Raw genomic sequence first — 14,037 nt, forward strand, 5'->3', positions numbered from 1 at the left:
TATTAATTTTTAGGAAGAAATTGAATAGTTTCTATAATTCAAAATCATGCTTCCTGAATTTAGTGAAGTTGGTGTAAGAAAATAGACCATTCTATCTCACAAATGAATTTATATGTATAAATTCTAAGTAAAATGCTAATGGATCAACTGCAGTAGTGTCTTAAAAGAATATTATATTTATAGTGTTTTTTCTAGGAATTTAAGGAGAGTTCAGTATCAGGTAATCTAAATCTTATATAATTGACTAAATAAAAGATCTATCCTTAATAGATGCCAAAATGGCAGTGATCAAACTAAAAACACATCCTTGATTTTTTTTAAAGAAAAGTAAAATAAAATCAAATTAAAGCTATAAATAGAAGGGCACTTTTGTTATTTGATAGAGTATTTATCAGTAAACAAAATCAACATCCTTCTTAAGAATGAAATAGTAGAAGCAATCCCATTCAAGACAAGTAAAAAACAAGGATTTTGACACTAACTGCTGATATTTACCCACATTATAGATGTACTAGCCAATATGATAAGACAAGAAAAAGCATTTGTGAGCCATCAGAATGTATATTTGAATATCTGAGAGTATAAATATAATATTAACACTTATTAGAATTAAGCAGCTAGCTACAAGAATCATATATTATTGTCAATGGCTTTCCTGTGTAGCAGCAATATCTTAATAGAAAAATAATTCATAAAAAGCAACCTACTGTCAACAGCAGAAAAGCAACAAAATTAATTAAAGCCTGGTATAGAAAGAACAAAAGTTACAAAACTGTATTTTAAAGACATAAAGGTCTTGAAATAAGTGGATCTGAACCTTGGTATTGTAAAGATTTGGATTCTTCCTAATTAATCTACAAATTAACTGTAATTCCAATAAAATTGTCAAAGAATTAGAATTTGAAAAGTTAATTCTACAGATAATCTGAAAGAAAATATCCAAGAAAACTTAGGGAAAATAGTAGGCAAATTTCTTGTACATAAAACTATGATAATTCAGTTCATATCATACTGGCAAAAGAATGTACCAAAAGATTTTCATAAAAGAATATAAAATTGTGCATATATCTGAATATGTTCCTATAAATAAAGTATCCACTTTTCCCGTATTTTTTCCCATATTTTTAATGTATAAAATGTGCTGTCATACATGATGAGTCCTAATTTTATATGGACTATTTTTGTAAAAAATTAAGTAATTTCATCATATAGGTGTATGCTAAAGGTGATTTTAAAGTATTCCTGAACAGATAAACCTATTATTTTGTATATGCCATTAGAACACACTTTACACTGGAATCAAAAGGAAATCATAAGCACTGGATGTGCCATTATATTCTACTATAACTTATGAAGTACATTCAAAGTAAAGGGTCTCCATTTTAGTGAAACACGGGAGAGTAAAAAACAAACCACAAAATAAAATAAATGTGAATAAATTCCTCAACAATGAACCACAGTACAAAGGAAATAGTAAAATGACCCTTTTAAATAAATTACCATATCATGCTTACCCATGCAGTAAAAGTATCTTGCTGAATGTTAGTATACTGCCATACTCGGGGATAAAACAAGCAAACAGATTTTAATAGAAAACTGTATTTTAACAAATATTCTATAGACTTAATGAGAGTCAAATGAAGAGGAGTATTCATAATGGTTTTTATTTTTCTCCTCAAACTCCACAGCCTCATTATCTTCAAAGCCAGGTAAATCATTATCCTAAAGCTTGAAAATCCTTCATTCTTGCTGCAATCTGGAAGTCTCTTCATTGCTGGCATTTACTCTGTTAGAACCTAGGTCACCAGTCAACACCTAGTGGATTGCTTGTAGTATAATTAAAGACATCTCTAATTCCATCTTCAAAATTATTGCATTAATATTTTTTGTTTTACACCACTCCGTACATTTAACATAATCCAAATTTAGTTATATTTTGGGTCTTTGCCTTCATCTATCTTGTCACTTCAAAATTTGGAGACAGCATTGATTTCTCACTCTCATTTCAAGTGGCTTATTGATTGAGACAGCCAAGAATAGAAATCTGCTGGTTAGTTTGGTAGGTATTTAATTCTCAATTTAACAATTTCAATTATATGAATTTTAGATTTCATCAATAGCTTAATGCTTAGACATCTAATCATAATTTCGTTCCTTCCTTATCCATCCAATTTTGGCATTAGACTGGAGGTGACCGAATATCACACCAATCATGATTTAAACTACTTATATTTTTATAATTTTGCCTAATGAAGGACAGGGAAATTCTTACTCAATGGCTAGAGGATGCCATCAAGATTCTCTTTATATCTTTCATTTTTTAATTTTTTATTTTGTTATTTTTTTCTTTCTTTTATTTATGTCTTTCTACTCTGAACTCCTCAGCAAGCTAGATTTTCATTCTCCAGGCTTGTTGCCTCATTAATTAAAGATGGCTTTTTAGCTCCAGATATCACAGACTCTTACATTGTTGCAAGGCAGGAAGAAGGAGAAGTTATGAAACTGGATCTCTTCTACAGTCTCTCCAACTTATCACAAAATAAAAAATGTTGTAGAAGCATCTCTGAGACTTGTGTGTCATTGACAGGACTGGATACACAGGCTACCCCTAGCTACAAGGAAGCTTAGAAAAGTAAATACCTGGAGAAGAGGAATGCATTTGTCATGACCCATGAGAGTTTACTCTTAGGATCTCATGACCCATGAGAGTTTACTCCTAGGATCTAAGTACAAAACCAGGATTCTATTTGCAAGGAATAAGGGGGGTGGTGTGGATGGCTGGTGGATAGGCAGCTAACAATGGTAACGACTTTATTTTGAAAAGTAGGAAAAGCATGCTCCAGTGCCTCCCAACCTCCCTCTGCTCACCTCCTGCCCACTCCCACTGGCAGCATGGTCTGGAAGACTCTTGTTTTTGCTGTTTACTCTGGCTGTGGTTTTCACCATTCCAGCCCTAGATTTCTTTCCTGATATGGCACCAACCACCTACAGCCTTGAGAACAAAGCCACTGAGACCACAGATGCTTAAATATAATTCAGACACAGAACTTTGAGAGGCAAAATAATTCAGATGTCACTGCTATTTATTTTTTAATATTCTGAGGAGCTCATGAGGAAAGAAACAAACCATGCCAGCAGTACATCCATTTGAAAACAGCAAGGCTACCTCAGTGAGGAAATGGAATCAAATGTTCTACTAGCTGTGACCACCACTTTGCTACCGGTCACTTTCTAAGAAGATTCTGAGCTTCAGAAAAAAGCCTAAACCCACTGTCATAGATTGCATAAATGTAGAAAACTAGTGGAACATTAATGGGTCCCGAGCTTAGGAGAAACTTAGCATGGCATCAGTTTTGGGGTGGGAGGAGGGAACTGAATATATAAACGTGGGGAGGAACATCTCTTAACCTTATTGCGTTTCATGTCAGCTCAAGAAGCCTCCTCTAAATTGAAATAAAGAAAAAAAAATTTGGAGCAGCTATAGTTTTACAGAAAAATCATGTGGAGGGTACAGAGTTCTCATTTTAGTCTTCTCTTCCTCCAAGTTTTCTGTGTTGTTGACATGTTGCATTGGTGTGATGCCTTTGTTAGGATGGATGAACCAATACTGTTATATTATTAGCTAAGGTCCATAATTTACATTAAGTCTCAAAGCAAAAGTAGGAAAGGAAGCAGGTTTTAGCAAAAAATATATACTAGCACAATATTGTATTTTATCACCTACAAGTTTTATCAGTCAAGATGTTAGCACTTTTGAATAGTCATAGAATTTATACTTTTGGAGTTTGCTCACCTGTTTCACCTGTTTAAACAGGTGAGCAATCAACATATCAAATGTCAGAAAGGTTTTGAATATATTTGATTTTTGTGCAACTTTAAAATTAGTTTGTTTCATAGTATTAATCAAATACCTGTAAATTATATTATTTCATTTTCAGATTCACCTGATACCTTTGGTGTTATTTTTGTTCTGAATATATATTATATTTAATGAATATGAAGCTGCATGAAGCTGATCCTCTAAAATAATTGATAACTTCTGTCCATGCTATCATTAAAAACTGGCAAATTGTCATTTTTGTGAACACTGAATGACCCTATTTCCATTTCTTTATATCGTTTCTCTCCATTCTTTTTATGGTAACTACAATTTTTCCACTGAGATTGTGCTTCTGTTTTAATTCCTACAATTTCCAATTTTCTTGGTTGATATTTGGGGCAAAATAACTATCCGCAGCTCAATTATTATGTTCTTTTGTTCTTTAATAGTGTTATTTTATAACATTAGACTTGATTACAACACATCTGAGCCTGGGGCTACAGTGGTGATTAATTTTAAATCTAAAAACCCATGAGTAGTAACATACACCCTGCCTCTGATTATCTATGTGATTTATGACTTATTTTTGCTAAAGAGATTACCAATAGGATGTGAAAATCTTTCCTTGCTGTATTTTGTGTTGCTTTTCTCCATCTTGAGGGGTAACATTACTGCTAAACGCAGCTAGCTTTTGGCTTTGTGTACACTTTTTGCACGTAAAATAATCTTGGAAAATATTAGTGGTGTAAGTGTGTGTGCAAAGTGTGTGTATGGAAATATGCTCTTTATGCTGCCATTTTATAAATGGGGCACTTTGGATCAATGGGAGAAAGAAAGGATTATCAATAAATTGTGTTTTAATTATTTGTTATCCAATGGACTGTTTTAATCACCCATTATAGGTTAAAACAAATTCCACATGAATTAAAACTTTTAAAATAACTACAAGAAAATTATAGCATAATATTTTATGACCTTCAGCCAAGGAACATTTTGTAAACAAAGGAGAAAAAAAAACAAATCAAAAAGACATGATTGGAATATTTCACTACTTAAAAAATGTACAATAAATGTGCAGGAAAAAAAGAAAAATTTAAAATACTAGTGAAAGTTGGGAAGTAATTTTCAGACTATTTACTGGATAAAGAATGCATAGATTGATATAAAAAAGAATGCCTATAACTTGTAGGGAGAGAAAGAGATAATCAACTCAACAAGAAAATGAGCAGAGGGGATGTGAGTGGTAAAATTACTTTAGAAGAAATACAAGACAATAAACATATAAAAGTTGTTCCATCCAATAGTAAACTATGCAAATTTAAATAGTAGTGAGTTATAATTCACCTATTACATTGGGCTTTATTAATTTTTAATATTCATAAGCATTGTCAGTGGGCATAGTAGGAAATGGTGAGACCACTTTCTTGCAGAGTATTTTACCTATCTTGACCACTCAAGGAAATACCATACAATGGGTTCTCTTAAACAGGGGGAATTTATTAGCTCAAAATTTTGAAGCTAGGAAAAAGTCAAAACCAAGGCATCATCAAGGCGATGTTTTTCTTCCTGTGGACTGGCATCCTGGGGCTGGCTGCCAGTGATTCTTGGTGCTGGACCCATCTGTCATATGGCAGTGCACATGGGGGCCTCTCCTGGCCTCTCCCTTCTCATCTGGTTCCACTTACTTTCGACTTCTTGCTTCCCGTGGCTTTCTTTCCATCTGGCTCACTACAAAACTAGGATTAAGACCGATCCTGATTGAGGTGGGCCACACCTTAACTGAAATAACCCATAAATAGATCCTATTTACAACAGGTTTATTCCCACAGAAATAGATTGAGTTTAAGAACATGTTTTTTCTGGCGTATATAACTCCAAACCACCAAAGAAGGCATATTAGTCCAGATTCTCCAGAGAAACAGAACTGTGTGTATATATATATGTGTGTGTGTGTGTGTGTGTGTGTGTGTGTGTGTGTGTGTGTATAACTATTATGAGATTTATTATAGAAATTGGCTCATGCAACCATGTGGATTTGTAAGTCTGAATTCCTTAGGGCAAGCTGTAAATTGGGAACTGGTTGAAGATTTCAATGAATTCCCCAGGAGAAACTGACTGGCTGGAGTAGGGAGAGAAATTCTTTCTGACCAATGAAATAATCAGTTCTCCTTTTAAGACCTTCAGCTTAAAGGGATTGGATGAGACTTCTCTCATTGCTAAAGGCAATCTCCTTTATTGACTGCAGACTTAATAAGCCATAAATGCAATCAACTGACTGATTTAAGTCCACAAAATATCCTCAGTAACTGTCAGCCCAGTGCTTGCTTGACCAAACAGCCAGACACCTTAACTTAACCAAATTGACATTTGAACTTAATGGTAACCGGAGGTCATTTGTCCATATTTGTAAAAATGAAAATGTGCCTATACTTTGTCCTAGAAGTTGTTCCTTGTCTTGGAATTCGTTCTTGAGAGATAATCACTTAAGTATATCATATGCATGTAGATAAATTTATACATATCTACATAGTAACTGCAGTAAGTGTGGTAGACTAAGTGTCATAATGTAGGAAGTTTTCTACAATATATATTTCTAAGTAAAACAGAAAATTATGAAATATGTATGGTCACATTACATTATGATTTGTCTGTCTGTCCATCTATCTATCTATCTACCTATCATCTAATCCATTACCTATCATCAGAAAAACAATGTTCTGGGAGCAGGAGAAGATTCAGAGGAAAATAGTTGCAGCTCAGAAATGTAAGAATTTTAAATATGGGGTGAAGGAACAAGAGTCCATGTGGCTAAGTGTTCTGAGACTGCCCACTTACACTTCCGTTTTGTAAAACTTGAATAGGACCTGTATTTTGTGCTGTTAGATTACTTTATGCCCCAGAAAAATGTAAAATGCTGACAGTTTTCTTCCCTGTCAATACTACTCCATCAATCAGAGCTTAATCTGTAGTGTCTGTAGGAAATAGCTACTGATTATAGTGGTGAGAGCCCTCGCATAAAATTTATGTGAGGATCTTCATAAAGCCCATTAAAATCAGGGAAAGAAACAGCCATTTATAGGAAAAAGGATTGCCTTGATTTTTATTTATTTATTTTTATTTATTTTGCATGGGCAGGCACCTGGAATCGAACCCAGGTTTCCAGCATGACCGGTGAGAACTCTGTCTTGATTTTTAAATGTCCAAAAACATTACTACTCTTCTCACAAAGTTTTACAGTCATTCCTACAAATGAAACTTATTCTGTTTCCACACATGCTTAAAATTAAAGGGCTCCTGTTCTTTCTTTTTGTTTATTTCCCAGTTTGATAACTATGTTCCTTTAGAATGGGACAAGCTAAAACAGCATGCAGGATTTTTCAGTCAAAATCCCTTGACTATCTAAAAGTCTTCACTTAGTCAAATGAAGGAGCTGAGAATCTCATAGGACTATTCCTCATATTTTTGAAGCATAGACAAAATAAAACATGTCACCTTTGAGCACATGGTCTAAAATCCATCTGTAGCTAAACAAATTGAAAAAAAGACCAAGACACTAGAAATCATACTGTGTTGCCAAAAGATTTATGGTGCTAAAATGGATTCCAGTATGCCATTTTAAAAATCAATTTTTGTAATAATATATCTTAGCAGAGGAGAAGAAAAGCAAGATAGATGTAGGCTTTCTATCCAAATTAATTAAGAAGCAAATGTGTATCCATTAGTGAAAATAACTTGCCAGGAACTTGTAACTTCCTTTGTTATACCAGTCAGAATTATATTAAGGTCCTCCAGAGTGCTTCAGATTGATTATTTTTTCTTTCATTTAATCTGGTCCAGAAATGAATGCTAATACCTTAGAGCCATTTTTCTCTTCTCCCCTCCCATCCATCAAGAGTAGCTTGATAAAATGTTCAAGGATACAGAAAACTCTAATTTAATCCAACATTATTAGATATTCCTACTTTTTTGTCTAGAGAGTTCTTAAGGTTTTTGGTGACTAAACAATTACTTTAGTTTTTAAAGCTATTTCTAAGTACTTGCTGATTGAAAGGAATGATAAAATTCCCTCAAATGGAGGGAAGGGTGGGGAAACTTAAGTAAGAAGGGAGGAGAAAATGGCACTGGCATGGTTCCAAAGCATGTTATAGATGAAGAAATGTGCACTGGACTTGGTTAGCAATTTAGGATGAATCTCAGCTCAGTTGTCAAGTGTTGAATGGCTTTAGGCAACCTGTTTAATCTCTGTGTGTCTTAGTTTCTTTTGGATTATGGGTTTTAAAAGAACTATTGCAAAAGGTACTATTCAGTTTTTATTGTTTCAAAAGCATTTTGTTATTTATGTTTTCCTTTGTCTGTGTTGTCCCTGGGCTTGTCTACTTCCACTAAGATAGCCCATGTCATTTGGTGGTGTGACTTTAGCTTAGTGAAATTTAAAGTAAATCCAAGGAACAGAAATCTTTTATTTCCTTAATTTGTTTATAAGAATCACAGTTTCAAGTTGTTGTTGAAAAGAAAATTAATTACTCTATTCCTTGGTCCCCAGTTATAAAACCAGACGTGTATTATTTTTGATGAAAAGACTTCCATAATTGACTATGGGAAAATATCATGATATCTTAACCATTGCAAATTCTACTCAATTCCTTAAATATTCATTGACATTTTGGCATCCTACTTACCAAACATTTCAATAAAATGTTGCACTGTGATCATTTAAAAGTAAAAAGTTCATATAGATTGTCTTTTAATTATTAGCCATTCTCCTTGCTGTTTAAAATAACTTGCCTTGCTTTAAGGGGAAAAAAGAATCAGATGACCTATTTTTTTTTTTTTCATAAACTGCAGCAACAATGGACACACCAGTAATACCTTGGTTCTCTTCAGTTTCTTCTATTGGGTATTTATTTAATAGTTACAAATATCAAATATGATGCTGAATATAACAATTCTTTGACTAAAACTTATTTATATATATAAATATATAAAGTTAAATATAACATATTTCTGTATAACCATATTTTGAAATACTACAGCACAAACGTATTATTGTTAATGTAGAGTAACAACATTCTGAAAATTAAGGGTGCTATAGAATTCCTCATCATTCTGTTGCACCCCTGGCACTGGGGCACAGCCATCAGCGGAGCGATTTCTGAAACAGGACATGACATCAGAGGTCAGGCTCAAACCATTATATTGTGCTGTGCAGCAGGGCACAAAGCTCTGCAGATGCCGTTTCAAGTCAGGACAAAGGAGGTACAAACAGCAGCAGGTTTTATACATAGCAGTTTGCGGAACCAATTGGTTAAAGAATCGTAGACCAAACATAAGGCAAATTAGAAGCTATAGCCATTATTGGGGCTAACTGCAGATGTGCTGTTACTGATTTGTTGACCTTTATACATCATGTGCACGAGGGACTTTCCAACCGGCACATGTGACTGCATCGCTCGGGGTTAATGGCTACCAGCTGACTGTGGCTCCTTTGGATAGCCTGTTGCAGGCTCCATAGTTCTACTATACATCCAAAATACATCCCAAATTTTATACCTCACTCTATCTCTAGTGCTACTGCCTGTGAAGTTCAGTAGGCCCCCAGATGACTCTCACTTCTGGCAACTGCAAGTTCAGGGATCTATAATACCACCCTCACTTTGGACACCAACTGTGAGTTTGAGGCTTCCAAAGCCTACCTTCAGTTTTAATAATTTGCTAGAAGGACTACAGAACTCAACAAAGCCACTATATTCATGTTTGCAATTTATTACAGTGGAAGGATAGAGATAAAAATCAGCCAAGGGAAGAGGTGCATAGGGCACTGTCTAGGAGAGACCAGGTGTGAGCTTCCACTTGTTCTCTCCCACTGGAGTTGTTCGGACAGTGCTTATTTGTCCCAGTAGCTGCGTGTGACAAAACATACAAAGTAGAGCCACCCTTAGCTCATCTAAGCCTGGGTGTCTAAAGTTTTCACTGGGGCTTGGTCATGTCATCATGTCACCAGCTGCATGATGGACCTTAGCTCCAGCCCCTCCAGAGATCCAGCTGGTATTGTGTGGACAAGATCCCCCACAATAAATAACATTGTTGGCACAGACCATCTGGTATGGCCCAAGGCTCCCATGTAAACAGAGACACCTTCATCAGGCAGGACATTCCAAGGATTTAGAGATCATCTCCCAGGAACTGGGGGCAAAGGCCAAACCTGTCTTTGGACAATGTTAACTTTTTACCACATACCTTCTTCATCCAAGCAATCATAACTTTGCTTCTAGATTACTGCTGTTTCCTCTTTATATCCCTTAGAATTTGGTTTTCACCAAGAAGTCAGAAAGATTTGTTTAAGCATAAAGTGGGTCTTTTTACATCACTTTAATAAAAATTAAGCATTATTTTTAGAGCTTTCGTAGTTTTTCATTACACAAAGAATAAATCCAAACTCCTTTCCCTGGCTTATGAAATCAGTCACAATCGTTCAGTGTGCCCTCCACTAATAGCAAACTTCCCTGACATTGTCTTGTACCATGACAACTCCCCACATATCTCATATTCCATTCATCTGCCCTTTTTTTTTTTTTTTTCTGTTTCTATAAACTGTCAAGATATTCTAGGCCCAAGGAATTTGTATTTTCCATTATCTTGGTTAGGAACACTTTTCCATGCCTCCAAAGGTTACCATTTTTTTTTTTATCTATCAATTCTTAGCTTAAATATCATCTTCTTATAGAGGTTTTTCACTTTGTGTACAGTAATTTTCTTCGTCTCTGTCCTTTACATAACTATCCTCTATCATTTTAATAACACTCATGATACACTGATATTTTTTACTTGCTTAGTATGTCTGTTTCCACAGAGTTGAGTGTCTCAGGAGCAGAAACACTGTCTTTTTTTTGGGGGGGGGGGATACATAGAAGGGTACCTGACATGTCACATTCACTTTGTAAACATTTGCTAAGTGACTGACTTACTGATTTGTTTTCATCCAAACCTTGGTTTCTTGGCATTAGATCCAGTTTTTTTCCACTCCACATGGCATTTCATCCAGACAATGTTTTGAGCTGTAGCTTACATTTATGTTACATTTCAGTGACACATTTGATTCTGTTGTGTCATATTACATTTGTTAAAATTTTAAAGGCTATACTCATTCATAATTATTCCTGTGAGTAGACATACTCATATTTCACATTTACTGAATATGTGAAATTTAAATACCTAGACTGGCAAATTGACGGCTACCAAGAAGTCTAAACATTAAAATAAAGCTTTGCTACAAAGAAGGACTCATAATGTTGGTTTTCAAACACTATCGCTTCTTTTCCTGGGTTTATTAAGAATTGTTTTTAGGTTCAGTTTATTTACTAGGGTATTGTCTGTTTAGCTACAGACAGGGGCATATTTTATCTCAGTGTATTTAAAGTAACATATCTGATAGCTTCCACAGGGTCACTCAAAGCAGAATAGAAGAAACAAAACTCCCCTATTTATTTTCTCAGTTTATTGCTGCACAAATAAAAAGTAATGTTACTCCTCTATTCAGACACCTGCCATGATTTTCTGTTATCCATTGAAGGTCCTTTTTAATCTGACCCTATTTTATCTTTAAATCATAAAGCTAATATCGAAACTGTTATTAATCAGTTTCTGATATGAACGCTCCACCTCAGCTCAATTGGAGCTCCTCACCATCATCCTTTCCCTTCTCTCTCCTTGTAGTTACCTCTCTATGGGACATCCCACTTCTAGAGTGACCAGTTGCCATGATTTGTCAGTATTGTCCAAGATTCACCACTGAATGTCCTGTGTTCAAGAAAAAAGAGCCCTCAGGCTGAGAAAAGCAGGGATGAGTAACCACTCTGCCTATTCCCCCTCATTCAGTTAAACAGATTTTTATAAATTTGACCTATCATGTTGTAGACACTCTCTACACTGTGTCTAAATGTTGGAGATGTAACAGTGAAAAAACCATATTCCCTATCCTCTGGTTGCTTGTAATCTAAGGATGAAATATGCCATTGCAATATAATATATTACAATGTAGGTAAGTATCTAGGGGATTCAGAGGAGACTTCCTAGTGAGAGGATGTAGAAGAAGGGAGAGAAACCAGGTAAAGTGTGGATGTATTTTGGGACAGACTGACTTCTGATTAAGTCAAGGGAAAAGTTTATACAAAGATAAGAAGATGGAGTAACATATGTATTCTAGCACTTCTGGGAGTTCCATTTGTCTGTGGTATATTATGCAAGAGGAGTGGGGAAAGAATGAGTGGAGTTAGGTGTGTTCCAAAACAACACCATATTTGAAAAAGCCTTAACTGACTGGCTAAGCAATTTGGAATTTATTTAGGGACAAACGGCAATCCTCTGACAAGTTGAGAGTGGGGCACATAATCAGAATTAGAAAATTCACTTTGACAGCAGTGTGGGTAGGTAATCTATCCATCTCAAATCAGGATGAGAAGACAATTAGGAACCAGCACAGTATTTATTCTCAGTGCTAACCATTTGTTCCTGGGTACCCTCCTATCTGAAATACTCTCCCAGCCTCTTCCTCTACACTTTGTTCGATCCTATCTTCTCCAGTTCCTTTCCTTACTCTTCCATTCCTCACTTTCTCTTGTCCTGTGCTTCTGATTACAGTGATGGTCATCCTCTTTTCATTGAACTGCTACTTCTAACTTCTCATACAACTTATTCTTGTCTTCCAGATTTGGGGACTCCTTGAAAGCACAGGTTATCTCTTTCTCTCAACTTATTCAGAACTGAGCATAAAGAAAATGGTAAAACATAAATGTATGCTTATTGATTGATTATATTCCAAGCTTATGGTGAAAAACAGTTCATTTACATTCTTTCAAAAAGCTTTTTTTAAATTTATATATAATTTCAAATATTTCTGTACTTAATTTTAGCTAGTAATAGTTTTTATCAGGGGAAAAATGACAATCCTCAAAAGAATTGGCTGTTTAACTATAGCGTCATATTTACAGATTGTACTTTCTCTTCTAAAGTACCAGTGATAGAAAGGGTGGAAGGTGCCTTATGGTGGGTAGGCTGGACCTATGCCTTCCTCCTCATTTCTAAAACATGTGCATACTTTCTCTTCTACCTCTTGTTTCTTCATTCCAGCCTCTTCATGTGAATAGAATGAGAGATAGTGTTTGGAAGGAAAAGTACTTGTCTGATTTGGAGAGGCTGTCCTGCATGGGGCAAAATTGAGATTCGACCAACCTTCCATTTGTTCTGTCACTTATCATTTATGTGATGCTGGAAGTTTCTAACCAAGTCGAAGCTCAGACATTCTCTTCTATTATTCCAAATAGAATACTATCTACTTAGCAGGGTTTTAAAGACTAGAATTAGAGCACTTTGTAGGTACTCTCATATATAGAATAATGATTTTTATTAATCTTTGACATAACGACACTGGGTTGAATTAGGGCAAGTTAGGGATTGTGACTTTTCAGACTGTTCTTATATTTTTTTTCAGGAGGGTCTTTGATGATTTTCAACCTCACAGGGGCATCACTAGGATTTTTGGGGAAAAGTACAATGCAGATTTTTAATTGGCTTAAACTCCTTCATCTTACTTTCTGAACTCTCCGTTTTGCTCTTCTTACTTCACTAGTACTCAGAACTCCCATACGACTCTTTTGCTAATGTAAGTTCATCACCCCTTTGAGGTCTGTGTTATTTCACTCTCTAAATTTATTTCACGCATCTCTACCTAAATCAGAATTCTCTTTTCCTGAATATTACTGTAAAGTGATGTACAATAGCTAGGTAAGAAATGATTAAGACTAAAAAGCAAAGAGAAACTTCTCCCTCTGTTCTATAGGGAAGTATATTTTGAAAGTGGAAGTTGTTAATTTACATAAATTGTTCATTCTTATGGAAGTTTTAGAAGGGGTGCTTTATATTTGTTTATTGCCTCTGGATTTATGACCCTCTTTCCTTTTCCCAATTAATTTTTGCCTTTATTATTAAAAAAAACTTTCCATCTTTAATTCTATCAGCAATGTTTGTTAGCTTTTCACATTATTTTTATAGGTTTCTTCATGATTCAAAATCCAAGTTCCATAAAGCTTATAATTTTTTAAATGGCAAATGATTTTTTCTTGTTTATTTATTATAAAATTCACCATGATGATCTTAGTGTTCACATTCCGTAAAACAAATTACTCTTTACCTGAATTCCAATGATTTGTTATTAGTATGCA

The 14,037-nt window shown here is 34.9% G+C and overlaps 1 protein-coding gene across 2 annotated transcripts in view; it reads left to right on the forward strand.

Annotated features, from left to right (window-relative positions):
* TMEM232 (transmembrane protein 232) overlaps positions 1-14,037 on the forward strand; it is a 341,832-nt gene that overhangs the window by 147,631 nt on the left and 180,164 nt on the right. The window lies entirely within an intron of this gene.

Source organism: Tamandua tetradactyla, chromosome 21 (genome assembly GCF_023851605.1).
Source record: "Tamandua tetradactyla isolate mTamTet1 chromosome 21, mTamTet1.pri, whole genome shotgun sequence".
Classification (NCBI taxonomy): domain Eukaryota; kingdom Metazoa; phylum Chordata; class Mammalia; order Pilosa; family Myrmecophagidae; genus Tamandua; species Tamandua tetradactyla.